At 39.1% G+C, this 15,358-nt stretch overlaps 1 protein-coding gene across 1 annotated transcript in view; it reads right to left on the reverse strand.

The window, feature by feature from the left end:
* The window catches only part of Negr1 (neuronal growth regulator 1), a 779,863-nt gene that overhangs the window by 111,328 nt on the left and 653,177 nt on the right, over nucleotides 1-15,358 (reverse strand). The gene's annotated exons all lie outside the window — the stretch shown is intronic.

Consider the following 15,358-nt stretch of genomic DNA (forward strand, 5'->3'; position numbering starts at 1 on the left):
CAGGGAGATCAGAAACTTGAATTATCACTTACCTTTGGGTGCATACTTATAAATGCACAAACAAGACAGGATGGGCCTGATGAGAAAGAAAGGGCTGGAATTCACAAAGTCATAATCTGAGGATCTTATTCTTTCAAATTAAGTACCTTTCAAAAAAGGGCCAGAAAGATTATATTGACCATAAATCAAAAATGCTAATACACAGCAGTCATCTCTGCTTCATACTCCATAAGTGGTCCTGGGCGTTTAACCATTTGTTAAGTAACACAGGCACAATATGGCTGCTTAAAAAATAGTTTCTCTTCTTAAGTTTCCCCCACCATTCAGGATTCAATTAGTTCAACTCAGTGGGCTCCTGCCAGACTCTGGCAACTCAAATGCTGGGCCTCCTCTGGTCAGCATGACTGCCCTGAGGGTGTTCTAAGTCCTGAGAACATGATAATAGAAGCAACAATAGAAGAGAATGTCAAGGTTACAGTAAGAAAAAAAAGTTGGGAATAAATAGTACATAATTAAAAATAATCTCTAATATGTATAAAAATATGAGGATTCTTAAAATGCCTATTTATTATCAATTCTGAGCTTCATCTTTGCTCCTTAGTTATAAAGGAGTAAAGACATATAACTACATAGATTCTAACTATAAAGTTACCCAGTCAAATAGCACCTGGAGACGTTTGCTCATTCCGCCTGTTCTTTCATCATAGCAGAAAAACTGAACCTAGGTCACAGAGGAAACATACAAAAATTGGTATACTGTAGTGAGTGTGTGTGTATGTGTATACATACATGTGTGTCACATGTGGAGGTCAATCATGGGTATTAACTTGTGTGTGGGTGTATGTGACCTGTGCACGTCAATAATGGGTGTTAATATGTGGGTGTGTGTATATATATACATATATGTATATACATATATATATATATATACATATACATGTGTGTAACATGTGAAGGAGGGAAGGAGGTCCCATGATAGGTGCTAATTTGTATGTATGTATGTATATATATATATATATATATATATGCATGTATGTCACATGTGGAGGTCAGTGATGGTTTTATATATATATACTACTACTGATCCTACTCAAGTCATTGTGTCTTCACAGCAAGCACTTTACCAAGCCATCATCCTGGTCTAGCATCTTCTTCGCATGGATAACTCACAGTTTTCATTCTGCACATTTCTCCTTCCCTCCCTCGACTTTTCTTCCCCTTCTCCATTCTTCTCTCTTTTTCTCTTTTTCTCTCTTGTCACCTCTTTCTTTAGTAATTTTCTTAGAGCCTTATTTTTATTTAAAATTATATGTGGCTTGGAATGTTTTGCTGACGTTCTCTCATGTCAAATCTCTCCATGTTTCCACTTCATATGGCACAGAGCAGGGAAGCCTGGAGCATGGGCAGGAAGCCCGGGCCACATGTGGAGGCCAGTGGGGCAAGCACTTGTGCCATGGTGGATAAGGAGGCGTTTCTGCCACTTCTCCATGGACACACTTTTCTTTTTGTATTCTGACCATGCATCTGAGCCTGACTCCATTTGCTGTGCTCTTCCCAAACTGGTATATGGTATTGAAACCTGGAAATGTTGTTAGTCCATGACTTCCGTGATTAATTGTATCTATGAAGAGGAAGACTTATGAGTACACAAGACATAAACTACCAAAGGCAAATACCTTTTTAAAAAAATGAAACACTGGATCTTTAGCCTCCAAATCTTACTAATCCCAAGTTATTTAATCCATGATTAAACAGGTTTAATCCACATTTAAACACAGTATTAGATGGACCTGTCATTTTTTAAATCTAAAAATATTCTGAATTTTTATGACAAAAATATTTCCCACAAATACTCATTTATTTCACAGAGGTTAAAATAAAATTCTGACAGTAAAGAGTACATTTGCTTAATTCACTTGTAATTTGTGGATTTGTAGATTTAAAAGACAACAGAATCTCTCTACTGTAGGTCAAGTGCTATGTAAATGCTGGGCTAGAAGGTAAATAATAGCATACAGGCAACAGTTGAGCTAAACTACATGTGACAACCTAAAACATACACTTCTAACAACAGTCAAGAAGGGCACTTAATTTTAAGAAGTTGACCGCTGGGCGGTGGTGGTGCATGCCTTTAATTCCAGCAGAGGCAGAGGCTGAGTTTGAGGCCAGCCTGTTCTACAGAGTGAGTTCCAGGGAAGCCAGGGCTACACAGAGAAACCCTGTCTCTAAAAAACCAAAAACAAATGAACAAACAAGCAAATAAATAAATAAATAAAAAAGTTGACCACAGTGATGTGTATATTATGAGGCAATATTCTGAATTATAGAATTATGGAATATCTGTGGCATTTGAGAGGCAGGGCCTTGGGGAATGATTAGCGAGAAAGGGTCTGTCCATAGGCTGGCTGCCTGATGACTGGGTGAGCTGTTGCAGGAGGCTTTTTGTAAATTAGCAGTGTGCCCTGGCATGCCTAGGCATTTCCCCAAGCTGTGTCTTGCTCTGCCTTGTGACCCCATGGAGTCTTCCCTGAAATGTCTTCACCAAACATGGCTCCTTTGTTTCTGGACTTGTAGCATTCAGGAGGAAAGAATCTCTCTCTAGATATCACTCAGTTTCACATATTCAGCTACTGTGAAGCAATAAGATGAAGAAACGTGGATATTGTGGTCACACCATCCTTAGGAAGGGAACAAAAAGAAACAGACCTTGTACCAGGTGATGCAGAGAAGAGTGGTATGGGCAGAGATCCTGTCCTAGCACCTGCCTCTGGAGACTGTGCTCAGTGCTTATGCCAGGGGCTCTCAGGAGACTGAGTCAGAACAGAGTTCAGAAGAGCAAAGGGAAAAACATTTGTGCAACTTGAACAATTGTAGCCAGTGCTAACACAAAAATCATCTGCGAGTTTCCTAGAGAAGAGAGGACTCAGTGAAGTCACTGCACTCCTGTATCATTTCTGGATGCTGGTCAGACATTCGACAAGTTCTATAGCCAGGTAATCTAGGAAGGACTAGTGAACCTCTCTGGCTGCAGATGCTTTTATTCTTGGCACAACTCTTCTGAGTGTTTTCTAAGGCTGATATTAATAACAGATGGAGAGACATGACTCAGAGCTTTTACCTTTTTCTTCTTGAACACTTTGATGTATTTGATGTTTTCAATAGCTAAAGCAGAGGCCACTTTAATGATGAGCTCCCTGACATTACCTAACTTTACCCCAGTATTAATTTCATTGGCACTGCATTGTCTGATGCTGTCGATCTGACTTCTTCATTGGCCTAAGGGTGTGGTTCATAGCTGTGGAAGTATTTGGAGCCCAAGGAGAGTGAATGTAAACAGTCCAGCAAATCACTGAAGAGGAAAGGGGATTGACTCCCTCTGCCAGTCCCAGTCTGTTCTGTTATCTTTCCTGCCTGGGTAATGACTTCTAAAGTACAGACTTTGGTTTTACTATTGATCAATGAGGAATAGAAGGAAGAAAAGTCAAGCACAGAAATGGAATACACAGGGAAAGATGCTTATATGTGTCAATGGTTAAAAAAAATAAATACAAGAGATTAATTAATGGAAAATTTATCCATATGATCCAGTTAGAAGTGAGGATAGCTGTACATTTTACAAAATGTTGTCATGGGGTTGAGGGGTAAAGTGCTTGCCAAACATTTGAGCTGGGTCAGATTCCTAGCACCCAGGTATAAAGATGGGTGTAGTGGTGCTCATATATCATCCCAGCACTGGGTGGATGTAGATAGATTGCCTGGAGTCTTCTGGCCAGTTGATGGGTTCTGGGCACAGTGAGAGATCTTGACTCAAAAGAGAACAGAGAGGGCAAGAGTGGGCAACACCCAATGTTGAATTTGGCCCCCACATGCATATACAGACATGTACCACATCTTTGCACATGTATACATGCATACATATATTTTACACGTGCATGCACTCACTCGAGCACGAACACACACGCACGCGCGCGCGCGCACACACACACACACACACACACACATGAGAAAACTAGTTTATTTCAGACAAAGGAGAGACACTAGACAGACACCACCTTGCCTGCCTTGCTACAGTCTTGACTTTCATTGCAACCTTCTTCCAACATGGGCTCCATTCTGACCTAAGGTAGATGACAGTGGTTTGAAGCTATTAGGCTTGAGATAATTTAGCATGCAACAAAATATTATTAATAGGGGCTGGAGATATGACTCAGTCAATGGTACTTGCTGTGTAAACCCAAGGACTTGTGTTCAACTCCTTGTAACCACACAGACAGCTGCAGATGGCATTGTATTTCTACGAGCCTAGAATATGGGAGGTGGGAATTTAAGGATCTCTGGCACTTGACAACAGCAATTTTTTCATATTGGTAAGCTTCAGGTTCAGGAAAAGAGCCTGTCTCAAGAAATAAGGTGGAGAGTGATAAAGGAAGACACCTGATATTGATTGTTGTTTTCCACGTGAATGTGTACACATCTGTTCATGAATCTGCATAAACACATACACACATAAACATGTATGCACACATGCATACATAAATATATACACATATGTACATGTACATGTATATACAAAACTACAGTAAACCCATCACACATGCATTTTAACATCTCTTTTCTGGAGTTGGGGCTACATCTGCAGATGCCATTGGCTCTTACACAGCAGTGCCTTCCCTGAGCAGCAGCATTCCCGTGGCTCTGTGCCTGACACTTCCCTGGCATTGTTCACTGTCTAAGAGCTACAATGCTTAGAGAACTGCATCATGGAGGCCTTAGGGGTTCAGTTTCCAAGCCCCACATTGTGCCCTGTGCAGGTCTCAACTTTCAGAGAAGACGACAGCTTTTCAGGGATGGGGCCCAGTCTGGATTTGACTTCAGCTTTCTGTCGCTGTTGCAAAGGCATCTTGTGTTCTGGGATATTTTTGACGTTTGAATCATGTGTCAAGATGTTGTTGATTCTAGTGATGGCAATGCTTCCTTCGCATGCAGAACAGATTGTTAAACATACCCAGGCTGGGTGCTCTCTTCATTCTGCTCTTCCCGATTTTATTGTCACTTCAGAAATAAACCACAACACATAAAGGCGCCCCGAGAAGGCTGCTTTAAGAGCCCTGGGGTAGAGCTAAAAGCAGCTCCCTTGATTTTATGTTGGAGCCATCTGGTGCTTACATCAGCTACCCCTTGTTTTCAAATATATATTATTTGCGACTTTGTTGAGCTGAATAACATGAGCCCCTTTGGTACAGCAAATATTGTCAACGTACAGTGATTTAAATAAAAGAAGTAGCTAGTCATTTCATATGAGTCTGTGGATCTAAGTAGATTGCATCTGCGCCCCACAGAGCTGGAGAGTGTGGACGTTGAACAGAAGTATCTTAACCTCAATTCTCTGGACACAAGTTAAGTCCACTTTGACTGAAGCCAGGGATAGCATTGCTGGGTGCTTACTATGTCCCAGGGCTTGAGCATAAACACTTCAAATGCTGTATGTACTTCAGGCCTATATTATCCTAAGTTAGATAAAAAGAATCCTAAAATGTCTGCAATTAACCAAGCACACATTTACTTATTTAGATATTGCCAGACATAAACGTTGGCACACACAGAGGCACCCTTGAGAGGCCAGGTAGGCCATGTTGCTACCATCTCTATGGGAGAGACCAAGTTCTTGTTTTGTGTGGGAGAGTGACAGGGACCATGCCATGGTTCTTTCATGCTTCTGTGTAGAAATTTCTTGTGTCAAAACTATTTAAAGCATTATCGGCCAGAAAAATATCACTGAATCTTGCCTAAAAAAATCTTTCCTAAATGAATTTTCAAGGCTATTGTCATCATTTGGATGTGCAATTTGCCCCATGGGCTCCTGGGTTTGAACACTTGGTCCCAGCTGGGGGATCTTCTTTGGGGCACCGTGGAACACCAGCAGGGGATTTGTGCTGGTAGAAGTCGGACACTTGGGGGTTCCTGATCTGCCCAGATGTGACCACTTATGAACAGGGCTCCAGACTCTATGCTTTCCAGCCACAATGGACTTTATTACTTTAAACCATCAACCAAAATAAACCTCTCTTCTCTTAAGCTGCTTCTGTTGGGTATTTGGTCAAAGAAAGTAGAGTAATTAATAGCCTTGTTTAACTGGCAGGTACTAGGACTGTATTGCCTAAAATACAAAGCTAGTTGGAGAATATGGCAGAAGACTTGAGTTCAGTCTCCACTATCCACATCAGGTCACTTCTGCTTCTGGGTCTATGATGCCTTCTTCTGGCTTTAATGGGAATCTTCACACATGTTCACAAACTCGTATGTGTGCATGCATATACACATAACACACATAACACAATACACACACTACAGACATACATACACTACACCATATACATATAACTCAACACATAGCACACACACAGCACACACATACACATACAACACACCACACACCACACACAGCACATACACAGCAACACATACACACCACACACACACACACACATACACACACACATACAATAACACCCATATATTTCAGCATACAATACACATACCACACCATACACACACAACACTCCATATACACAACACACACACATGCATTCAGCACACACATACACACATACACACATCACTCCATTCACACACCACAACACACCCATACATTAAGTACACACACACATACACACACCACACACACACTACACAATAGGGCACACACATATACACCACACACACACTCTACAACACACACAGACCCCATATATATGTGTATGTACACATGCACACATCACATATATACACACATACCACACAACATACACAGACCCCCCCCATATACATATCACACATGTGCATATGCACACACCACACACATAATACAGCACATATGCAACACACACATAGGTACAGCACACATATACACACACTACAACATACACACAGACCCTATACATATATCACACATGTACACACACACACCACATACATACAGCACACACACATACATCACACCACACATACACACATATTAATAAACTAAATATTTTAAAAAACTCTCCTTATCCATTGTCTTTCCTATCCCATGACTGCTTTGTTATTTTTAATTGTTTTAGTTGGTTTTTGAAATAATGGGTTTCTAAGACATTTTCAAACAAGCATGCTATGCGTGGATAACATCCTTTTGGTATCCACTCTCCTGCTTCTTCATCTTGCCCTTAAGTAATCCCTCTTCTTTGTGTTTCCATGAACAAAGTGTGTACAGTGTACTGAATCCCTCATGCACAGTAATGGTGACTACTGGCATGTGCTGGACATAAAGAACCCACTTGTGCCTGAATAATGTGTTCTCCCAGAGTCCTTACATACTGATTTCACAGCCCTCACCTAATAGGACAGGATTCACTTGGCTACCACAGGAAGCTCCAGCTCCCAAGGAAGTGCCTGGAGCTTGTCAGCTGTTTAGTGGACTTTGATAGAAGTTTACTGACTGGATGTGTGACCTTGTGCAGTCTACAGCAGGGTGTAGTGTCCATACAACTTTGGGTATCCTCCTCTCTCACTATTACTTACTTTTTGAGAAATAGTGTCTCACTGTGCCTGCATCTAAAGCTTACCAGTTAGCTCAGGTAAACGACTTTGGGAGTTTTCCGACTAAAGCTCACCAGCTAGCTCAGGTAAATGACATTGGATGTTTTCCCCAAACTCACTTTTTAAAATGTACTTTGACAACAAAAGGATTTAGAGCCCAGAAGGACCCATTTCCACACACATATAGAACAGCAGGAAAAAACGCGAGTGTGTAAACTTTATCAGTTTTCATTCTTTTCACTTGAGAATACAGCACTCACTCCACAAAACCTTTGGCTGAGCCTTTATAGCTTGACTGCTGAAGTCTTCAGTCCTCCACCTTGGCACTGTTACAAATGCACTGGTCGCAAGACTCTTAGCCAGTGTTGAAGAGAAGCTACCCTGTCCAATGACTGTCCATATCTGACAGAATTCCTCACACTCCTGTGAAACCACTTTCATCAAATGCCCCAGCCAGCTGCTTCCCTGGTAAGTCCCACCCATTCCTATACTACCCATACATCTTGCTGTGTCCGGCAGCCACCCAGTTCCATACTGAGGTCTTTACCACATCGCCTGAAAGGAATCTGTTTTCATTGCTTCAGCAACTGCCAGCTCTGTTTTCCCCTATGATGTGTACGTAAGCAAAAATGCATTTTGCTTTACAGCACATTCTCAGGGGAATTTAGCATTGAAGCCCCCAAATATCTCCACACAGCAGGAATCACATTGCAGGAAGAGGCAGTTTTTTGCATTTGACCTGAATTTGGGATTCACAAACTTTATATACTGAGTATGTATGTTTTCCAGATGAGAGTCATGTCAGCCAGCTTAAACGAAATGTACTTACAATATAATTTCTCTCTTCTTCTACCTATTATTAAAATTTTTACTTAATATATACTTTCTAGAAATAAGATTCTAATAAACATTCTTTCCCATAGCATATATTGATTACCTTATGCTACCTTGTAAACCAGAGCATGTTAACTTATAATTCTTACTTATTACCCTGCGAATGACCAGTCTCATGTCTATGTTGTGCTGTCTTTAAATAATAAGGCTATTTCAAGCACGTCTGAATGAATAATTAATCACCTAGCCTGGAATCTGTCTAGTACCAAAGTATTAATGCTTGAATTAATTTTCAGCTTATAACTGTTTTCATTTACACCTACTTCCTTGGCAGTTATTTAAGGCAATTTCGTCCTCCCTGTCTGAGGCTTATATGTTAATGTATTTCATTTTAATGAACTCTTTTTAAGCTGTAGAAGTAGGCCAGATGCTGCCAGAATGTGTCCTAAGCAAGAAATCTGACTTAAAGATAAACCCTTTAGATGAAAATTCTCAAAAGGAATGATTCAATGGAGATATTTTAAATTAATAGCTGAGACATTACTCATCTGAAATATATTGGTATCAGAGCTCCCATCTATTTCAAGGAATTAGATAGAGGTGAGGATTTGTGTCTGTTTGCATCTGTGATTCTGACAATATTCTAGAGCAGTCTAGATAAAAAAAAATCGTGGAGTTTATGCTTTTTAAAACACCCTTTTAGCTGAACTCACAATTTATCTGAGTGTGCAGTTATGTCCAAGTGTCTTAATGTATTTAACATATTCAAAAAAGTTACACTTAATTAGTACAAAAAGCTTTTTTCTAGTTAACCATTTTGCTTTTACTAATATTGAGTATCTTTCTCTTAGGACGTTTAAAAATAAGACAATAGAAAGTGAGGCTTGCAGAGAAGTCTCTTCTCCTGTACAAACTTGAGTCAGCATCCTACATGAAAATTCACTGCTTTAATTAATATTTCAAAGGATTCATAAAAACATTTTTATTATTTGGCTTTATTCTTTAAACCCTTAAAATATAGTAGGTACCAGGGAAATAAGAATGGATTATTATAATATAAATGACTTTAGTTAACTTTTTAGCCTTTAAAGAATTCCATTTCAGAATATAACTTTTTTACTATTGAAAAGTTGTACATTAGACAAGCATGTAAGTATCAGATGGGTGCTAATTGCATATATTATGCTGTGAATTAGACAATATTACTTTGGTAACAAAATGTAACTATTACTAGGGTGGAGTGTGAATATAAAAATCAAATAATAATATTACTCTCAAAGGTGATGATGGCTAACATCCAAAATGGGGCATCCTGTCAGGCTTAGGGCAGCCTTTTGTTGCCAGAGGGTACCTCCAGATGGAGCAAGAGCAAGCCACTGGTAGTTTGTAGATGAGGAGTTCCTGATTATAGAGTCATTTCTGATAATGAATATTTTCTCCATAAACTCACTTCTTGCCCTGAACTATTGAGTGCCCTGTGTTGGGAACTCTGTTCCCGGACAGACATTGTCACAGAGCCCATAGTCTTCATTTTTTTCTAAGTATATCTAGGGTCTGATTTTATACTTCAGGTTTGATTTCTCCTTCTACTAATATGAGAACTAATCACTGAACTCTTGGTTGCATCTCTGGATTCACATACAGGCTTCCAGGGGCTGTGAGTGGAGACCCTGCTAGAAAGCCAGAATGGGAAGGCTTCTGTATTTCAAGGGGGGAGATTTAGGCTTGTAGGCTGTCCAAACAGGATTGCTTTGTGTGAGCCCAGCACATTTGAAGATTGCATCAAACTTCAATGTCAAGTTGAACTTGATTTTGGGGTTGGTCACTGCTGAGAGAAAAATCCCACAAACCAAATGTAAAACAGACTCTCTCAATAGAAATGTAGAATAGGCTGCCTTAAGATACTCAGCTGCCTTGCTTAAGCTAAACATACTATCAGAACACTTCCTTTTCTCTCACTGAGTAGTTGGCATCATACACCTTAGGACAGATGCTTGAGACTATTATGAAGTGGTAATGGAGGCTGCAGAACCTCCATTAGGATAGTTTGCCACTTCTGCCTCCCTACTTACATATTGTTTATGTTTTACATGGTATTCCAATGCCAGCCATGTTCAAAGCAGTCTAAGCAGATAGGAATTCAGAAAAGGAAGGGTCTGACTGCCTTGTAGTAAATATTGACAATTGGGCCAAGAAGCATACAGTTTGGAAATTGATTAGCAATGCCTGTCTGGGTTAAGGTGAAGGAGGAGGAGGAGGCTGTCTTTATAATGTCCTGCTTGTCGTTGAGGGTCAGTTTCTCCTCTCTGAACTTGGTTCATAATACAATTTTTTTTTACCTAAATCTTGACAAATAAAACACTGCTGCATATTGTATAGAGAACACATAAGGATAACACAAATGTGGTCTCTTCATAAGCATGAAGCATACCTTTCTAAGCAAGTGATTAAAATACTCATAAATGTATATTGAACTCAAAAATATCAATATTAAAAGTATTGTTTTGTCAAATTTTATAGTTTATATTTGTTACATTGGGTAAAAAAGCTAGCAAACATCCATTAAAGGTAAAGGAACATGACCTTTGAAGAGTTTGTGCTCCCCACTTTGGAGGGTTTCCATTAAAGTCTTATTTCTCAATCTTAAGAGATAAGAATATCTTCAAATATTCTTTTGTTTCTCACTGAGACATTAGCAATAGACAGACTTCAGGAAGGCAAGTCTTTTTTCCCCGGATAGTTGTGTTTTTATTTGATAATATTCTTACCTATCATCCAGGAAACTTAGAAAGATTTATCTCCTAGGGAGGGTATATAACTCAGTGGTAGAGTACATGCCCATCATGTATGATACTTTGGGCTCTATTCCTAACACAGCTACATGAATAATTAAATAATAAATAAGCAAGAAAATACATTTCCTATGATATTACCTAATGTGAGAAAATATTAGGACTGACAGTTAAGAAATGACTAGATCATGAACTATACAAAATTCTGGCATGCTTACAAAATGTTATGAAGTGTAGTACAAAATGTCATTTTTCTATATCATTTGTCTTTAAGTGAAAATGAAATATTTTTGGATGAATTCTGAGAGCTCAGATGCATCAACTTTAGTGTATGATACCAGCCCTGCCCTGATCCAAGAGGTTTCTTTGTTGGGGTTCAGCTTTTGGAGCAAAGGGTTTGCATTAGCATGAACTACACCTGCAAACCTTTCTGCCCTGAATGTCTGCAGCCATCTGATCATTACCCAGTGAAGAGATCAGTGGCATTCAAAGCACTGAATGTGACAATTACACCATATTAATTAAGATTTATGTAGTAATCCCAGAAGTGTTTGCTGTGATAATCTCTCTCTCTCTCTCTCTCTCTCTCTCTCTCTCTCTCTCTCTCTCTCACACACACACACACACACACACACACACACACACAACTAGGAATGAAGTACAGCAACAGAGAAAGGTTGTGGTGCTCCCAAAGCCAATCTTTCTATAGGGAAGAAGGGCGTGTTCTGTTTTGAAAGTGGACATGGGTACCAAGTTTACCCATCTTTATTGTCTCTTTTGGTTTTTGTCTGTGACTACATATAGCAGTAAATACACTTAATAAGAAGTGCCTGGGTACAGCAGATTTGGAGAACAGCAAAATGAAAATCTTGAGATGGGTGTGTGCCTTTTATTCTGCACAAAATGAAAATCTTGAGATGGGTGTGTGCCTTTTATTCTGCACAAAGCACAATTTGAAAAGTGCACTAAAGTACAAAATGTCTGGAATTAGCAAAGGATGGTTTGGTAGTTTATGCAGCATTGTATGGGTTCCTTTTAAGCACCCAGGAAAGATACTTCTCAATAAAGAAATAAAGGCACGTAAATACTCTGAACCCTTTCAGTTTATAAAGAATTAGTCACTTAATGTAAGTATAGTTCATTTTCTGTTTGGGACACAATGGCATAATGCTTTGGGCAAGGGCATACATGAGGATCAGGAGCTAGGAACTGATCAGCTCTAGACTAATAATAGCTTTGTGATATCGGGAGTGTGGGGAGGAGGTCAGCTGCAGGATGCTTTCCAGACTACAGTAAAGTCCCTCATGCATTTGAAAAATAATAAGAGAGAGTGAGCAAGAGAGAGAGAGAGAAAGAGAGAGAGAGAGAGAGAGAGAGAGAGAGAGATGGAGAGACAGAGACAGAGAGAGACAGAAAAAGATAGAGACAGAGAGACAGAGAGAGACAGACAGAGAGATCAATCCAAAGCTGATACTTCTCACTTGTTCTATTGAACTAAGTCAAGATGGTCATTTGACATAACATCAGACACCAAGACTAGGGTGCTGGTTGTTTGGGCAATTCCTGGTGTCACAGTGTTTTTAGGTGTCTTAGCAGGTTGCATCAGTTATGTGTGAGCTTCAGCTTGTGAATGAATTTCTCATAACTACTCATACACACACACACACACACACACACAAACTCATGTTTCATATTTGTTTCTGCCTTTAATCAAGCTCTCAGTTTATTCTCATTTCATCTATTGCTTATTTATAATTTTTAACATAGTAAAAACACCAGTTCTATATTACTTTAATATAATTATTTCTTTGCTTAACTCAATATACAGTTAATATTATGATTAAATGTGTTATGGGGCTGGGGAAATGGCTCAGTGGTTAAGAGAACTGAATGTTCTTCCTGAAGACATAGGTTTGATTTCCAGAACCCACATATATAGTGGCTTTCCAAATACGTTTGTACACTTCTGGCCTCTGTGGCAACTATATGCTCATGGTTCACAAGCAAACACATAAAATAAAATAAATCTTTAAAAACATGCTAGCCATAAATCTATAGAAATGAAAATTTCAACTGCAATGATTTTTTTTTTGGTCTTCAGTTTGCCAATATCAAATTTAAAGACAATTTTACCAAGTAGTTTAGATCAACTCCTGTCTTCCTTACCTTATTAGTGCTGTAGAGCTGTACAAATTTATCAGGGTCTGAATTCCACCAGGTTACTCTGAGATCCTGTTTAATTTTTAAAATTTGCATGCAATCAAGTTTGCTTTCATGGTGTCTGTGGGGTTTGACAATGAAGGGCTTTGCATATCCACCAGCAAACTACATCTTTGTTTAGTGTTTTCAATAAATGCTTCTGAAGAGAAGCAAAGCAGACAGACTCACAGCAGTACCTTGAGGTTTCATCGTAGTCTGCAAACATGAAGAATGTGAAACCACTGCCAGGCAGGACTTCAGTTCATTGCTATTTAAGAGCAAACTCAACTTCTTTCCAATAAAGCATCCACTTTTGGGTTTTGCTAAGGTATTGAGTATTACATTTATCTCTCAATACCAATGTTGTTTGTTGCTTGCAGCCATGACGTAGATCCTAACTTCACTGAGTGTGGATACAACAGGAAAGCATCTGCCTGGGACCCACCACCTTCCCTAAAGTGGGAAAGTCTCCTGAAATTTGTTTTCCAGTCCTGAAATTTCCCACAGAAAACAATCTCGAGAGCTTTAATGAAGAATACACCTGAATCTCTATTCCATTTGTATAGTGCACAAATTTGGACATGTCATTTAATCCTTTGAGGCTTAATATTTATTTGATGTGAAAACTGAAAGCCGAATGAACGTGAGGTGATTGATATCTGCAATGCATCCCTGCCTCCGCTGTGAGAGCAGGTCTGAGGGTGATGCTTAAATTCTTTCTTCCTCTTGGGCCAGAAGAGGATCAAGGGAATCTGACTTTATCATGTTGAAGTCACTCTTGTTGTTTTAAGTGGTGCTGGGGTAACACAGACCTTGAACATGTTGATCAGACTTTCGGTAGCTCAGTTATGCCCCAAGTTGGTGCCATGAGTTTTGACTGAGTATTAAAATTCTACATTCTTCTATAGAATAATACAAAACTAGAGTAAGTGCACATTGTTTGTTTGAGATAATCCTCGTGTAAATTTATTGCAAATGTATTAATTAGGGGTCAGACCATGATGCATGTGAAAGTCAAAGAACAATGTGCAGAATTTGGTTCTCTCAACCATGTGAGTTTTGGCTCAGGTCTTTGGGCTTCATGGCAAACAATTTTATACCTTGCGTCGTCTCACTACCTTGTATCACCTTTCCCTTATCTTTCCTCTTCTCAAGTCCTCTCCTTCTAACCCTTCTTTCTGTTTCTCCATTCTCAAATTGATGGCCTCTTTCTTTTTGATTATCATTGTTTCGTATGTATGTATTTATGTATGTGTGTATGTATGTATGCATGTATTGTATGTATATATTATGTATGTATGCATATATTGTATATATGCATTGTGTGTGTATATATGTATTGTATATATGTGTTATGTATGTATATATGCATGTATAAATAGATAAATACAATTTACTAAATCTGTTTTTGTTGTTTGTGTGTATGGCTTTATGCCTGACCACTCTGCACTGGACAACCAAAAGAGGACACAGCCATGGGAGAGTATAATTCTCCTCCTTTCAGGTTAGGGACTGTGAGTTGTTATTGGATTCTCATTTCCTTCAACATGTTTCCCATTTGGGATGATAAACTACAAGATAACAATATTTTAAAAAGGACATTTTGACCCTGAACTCACTAGCTCTACTAAACTTAATTCCTTAAAAGTAAATTAAAAAACTTATGGTGTTCATATGCACACAATACCAACCTTAAGCTAAACTTGAATAGATAATCCTCATATTTTTGATTTCAGGACAATTATACTGTTAGAACAATGGTCATTTGAAACAGAAGCATTTAAGGCTTTGGCATGTTTGCATCACGGAGCCTTTGCACAGCAGAAATCCTGGAAGCACAGGCTCAAAGACTTGTGTGGGCCACCAGATTGAAGCCTGGAGTGTCTGCATTAAACAGATGGTGTTGGTGAACTTTTAGTATCTGTTCTGCCCACATCAAAGAAAGGATAATCAGTGCA

The sequence above is a fragment of the Apodemus sylvaticus genome, chromosome 4 (genome assembly GCF_947179515.1).
Source record: "Apodemus sylvaticus chromosome 4, mApoSyl1.1, whole genome shotgun sequence".
Taxonomy (NCBI): domain Eukaryota; kingdom Metazoa; phylum Chordata; class Mammalia; order Rodentia; family Muridae; genus Apodemus; species Apodemus sylvaticus.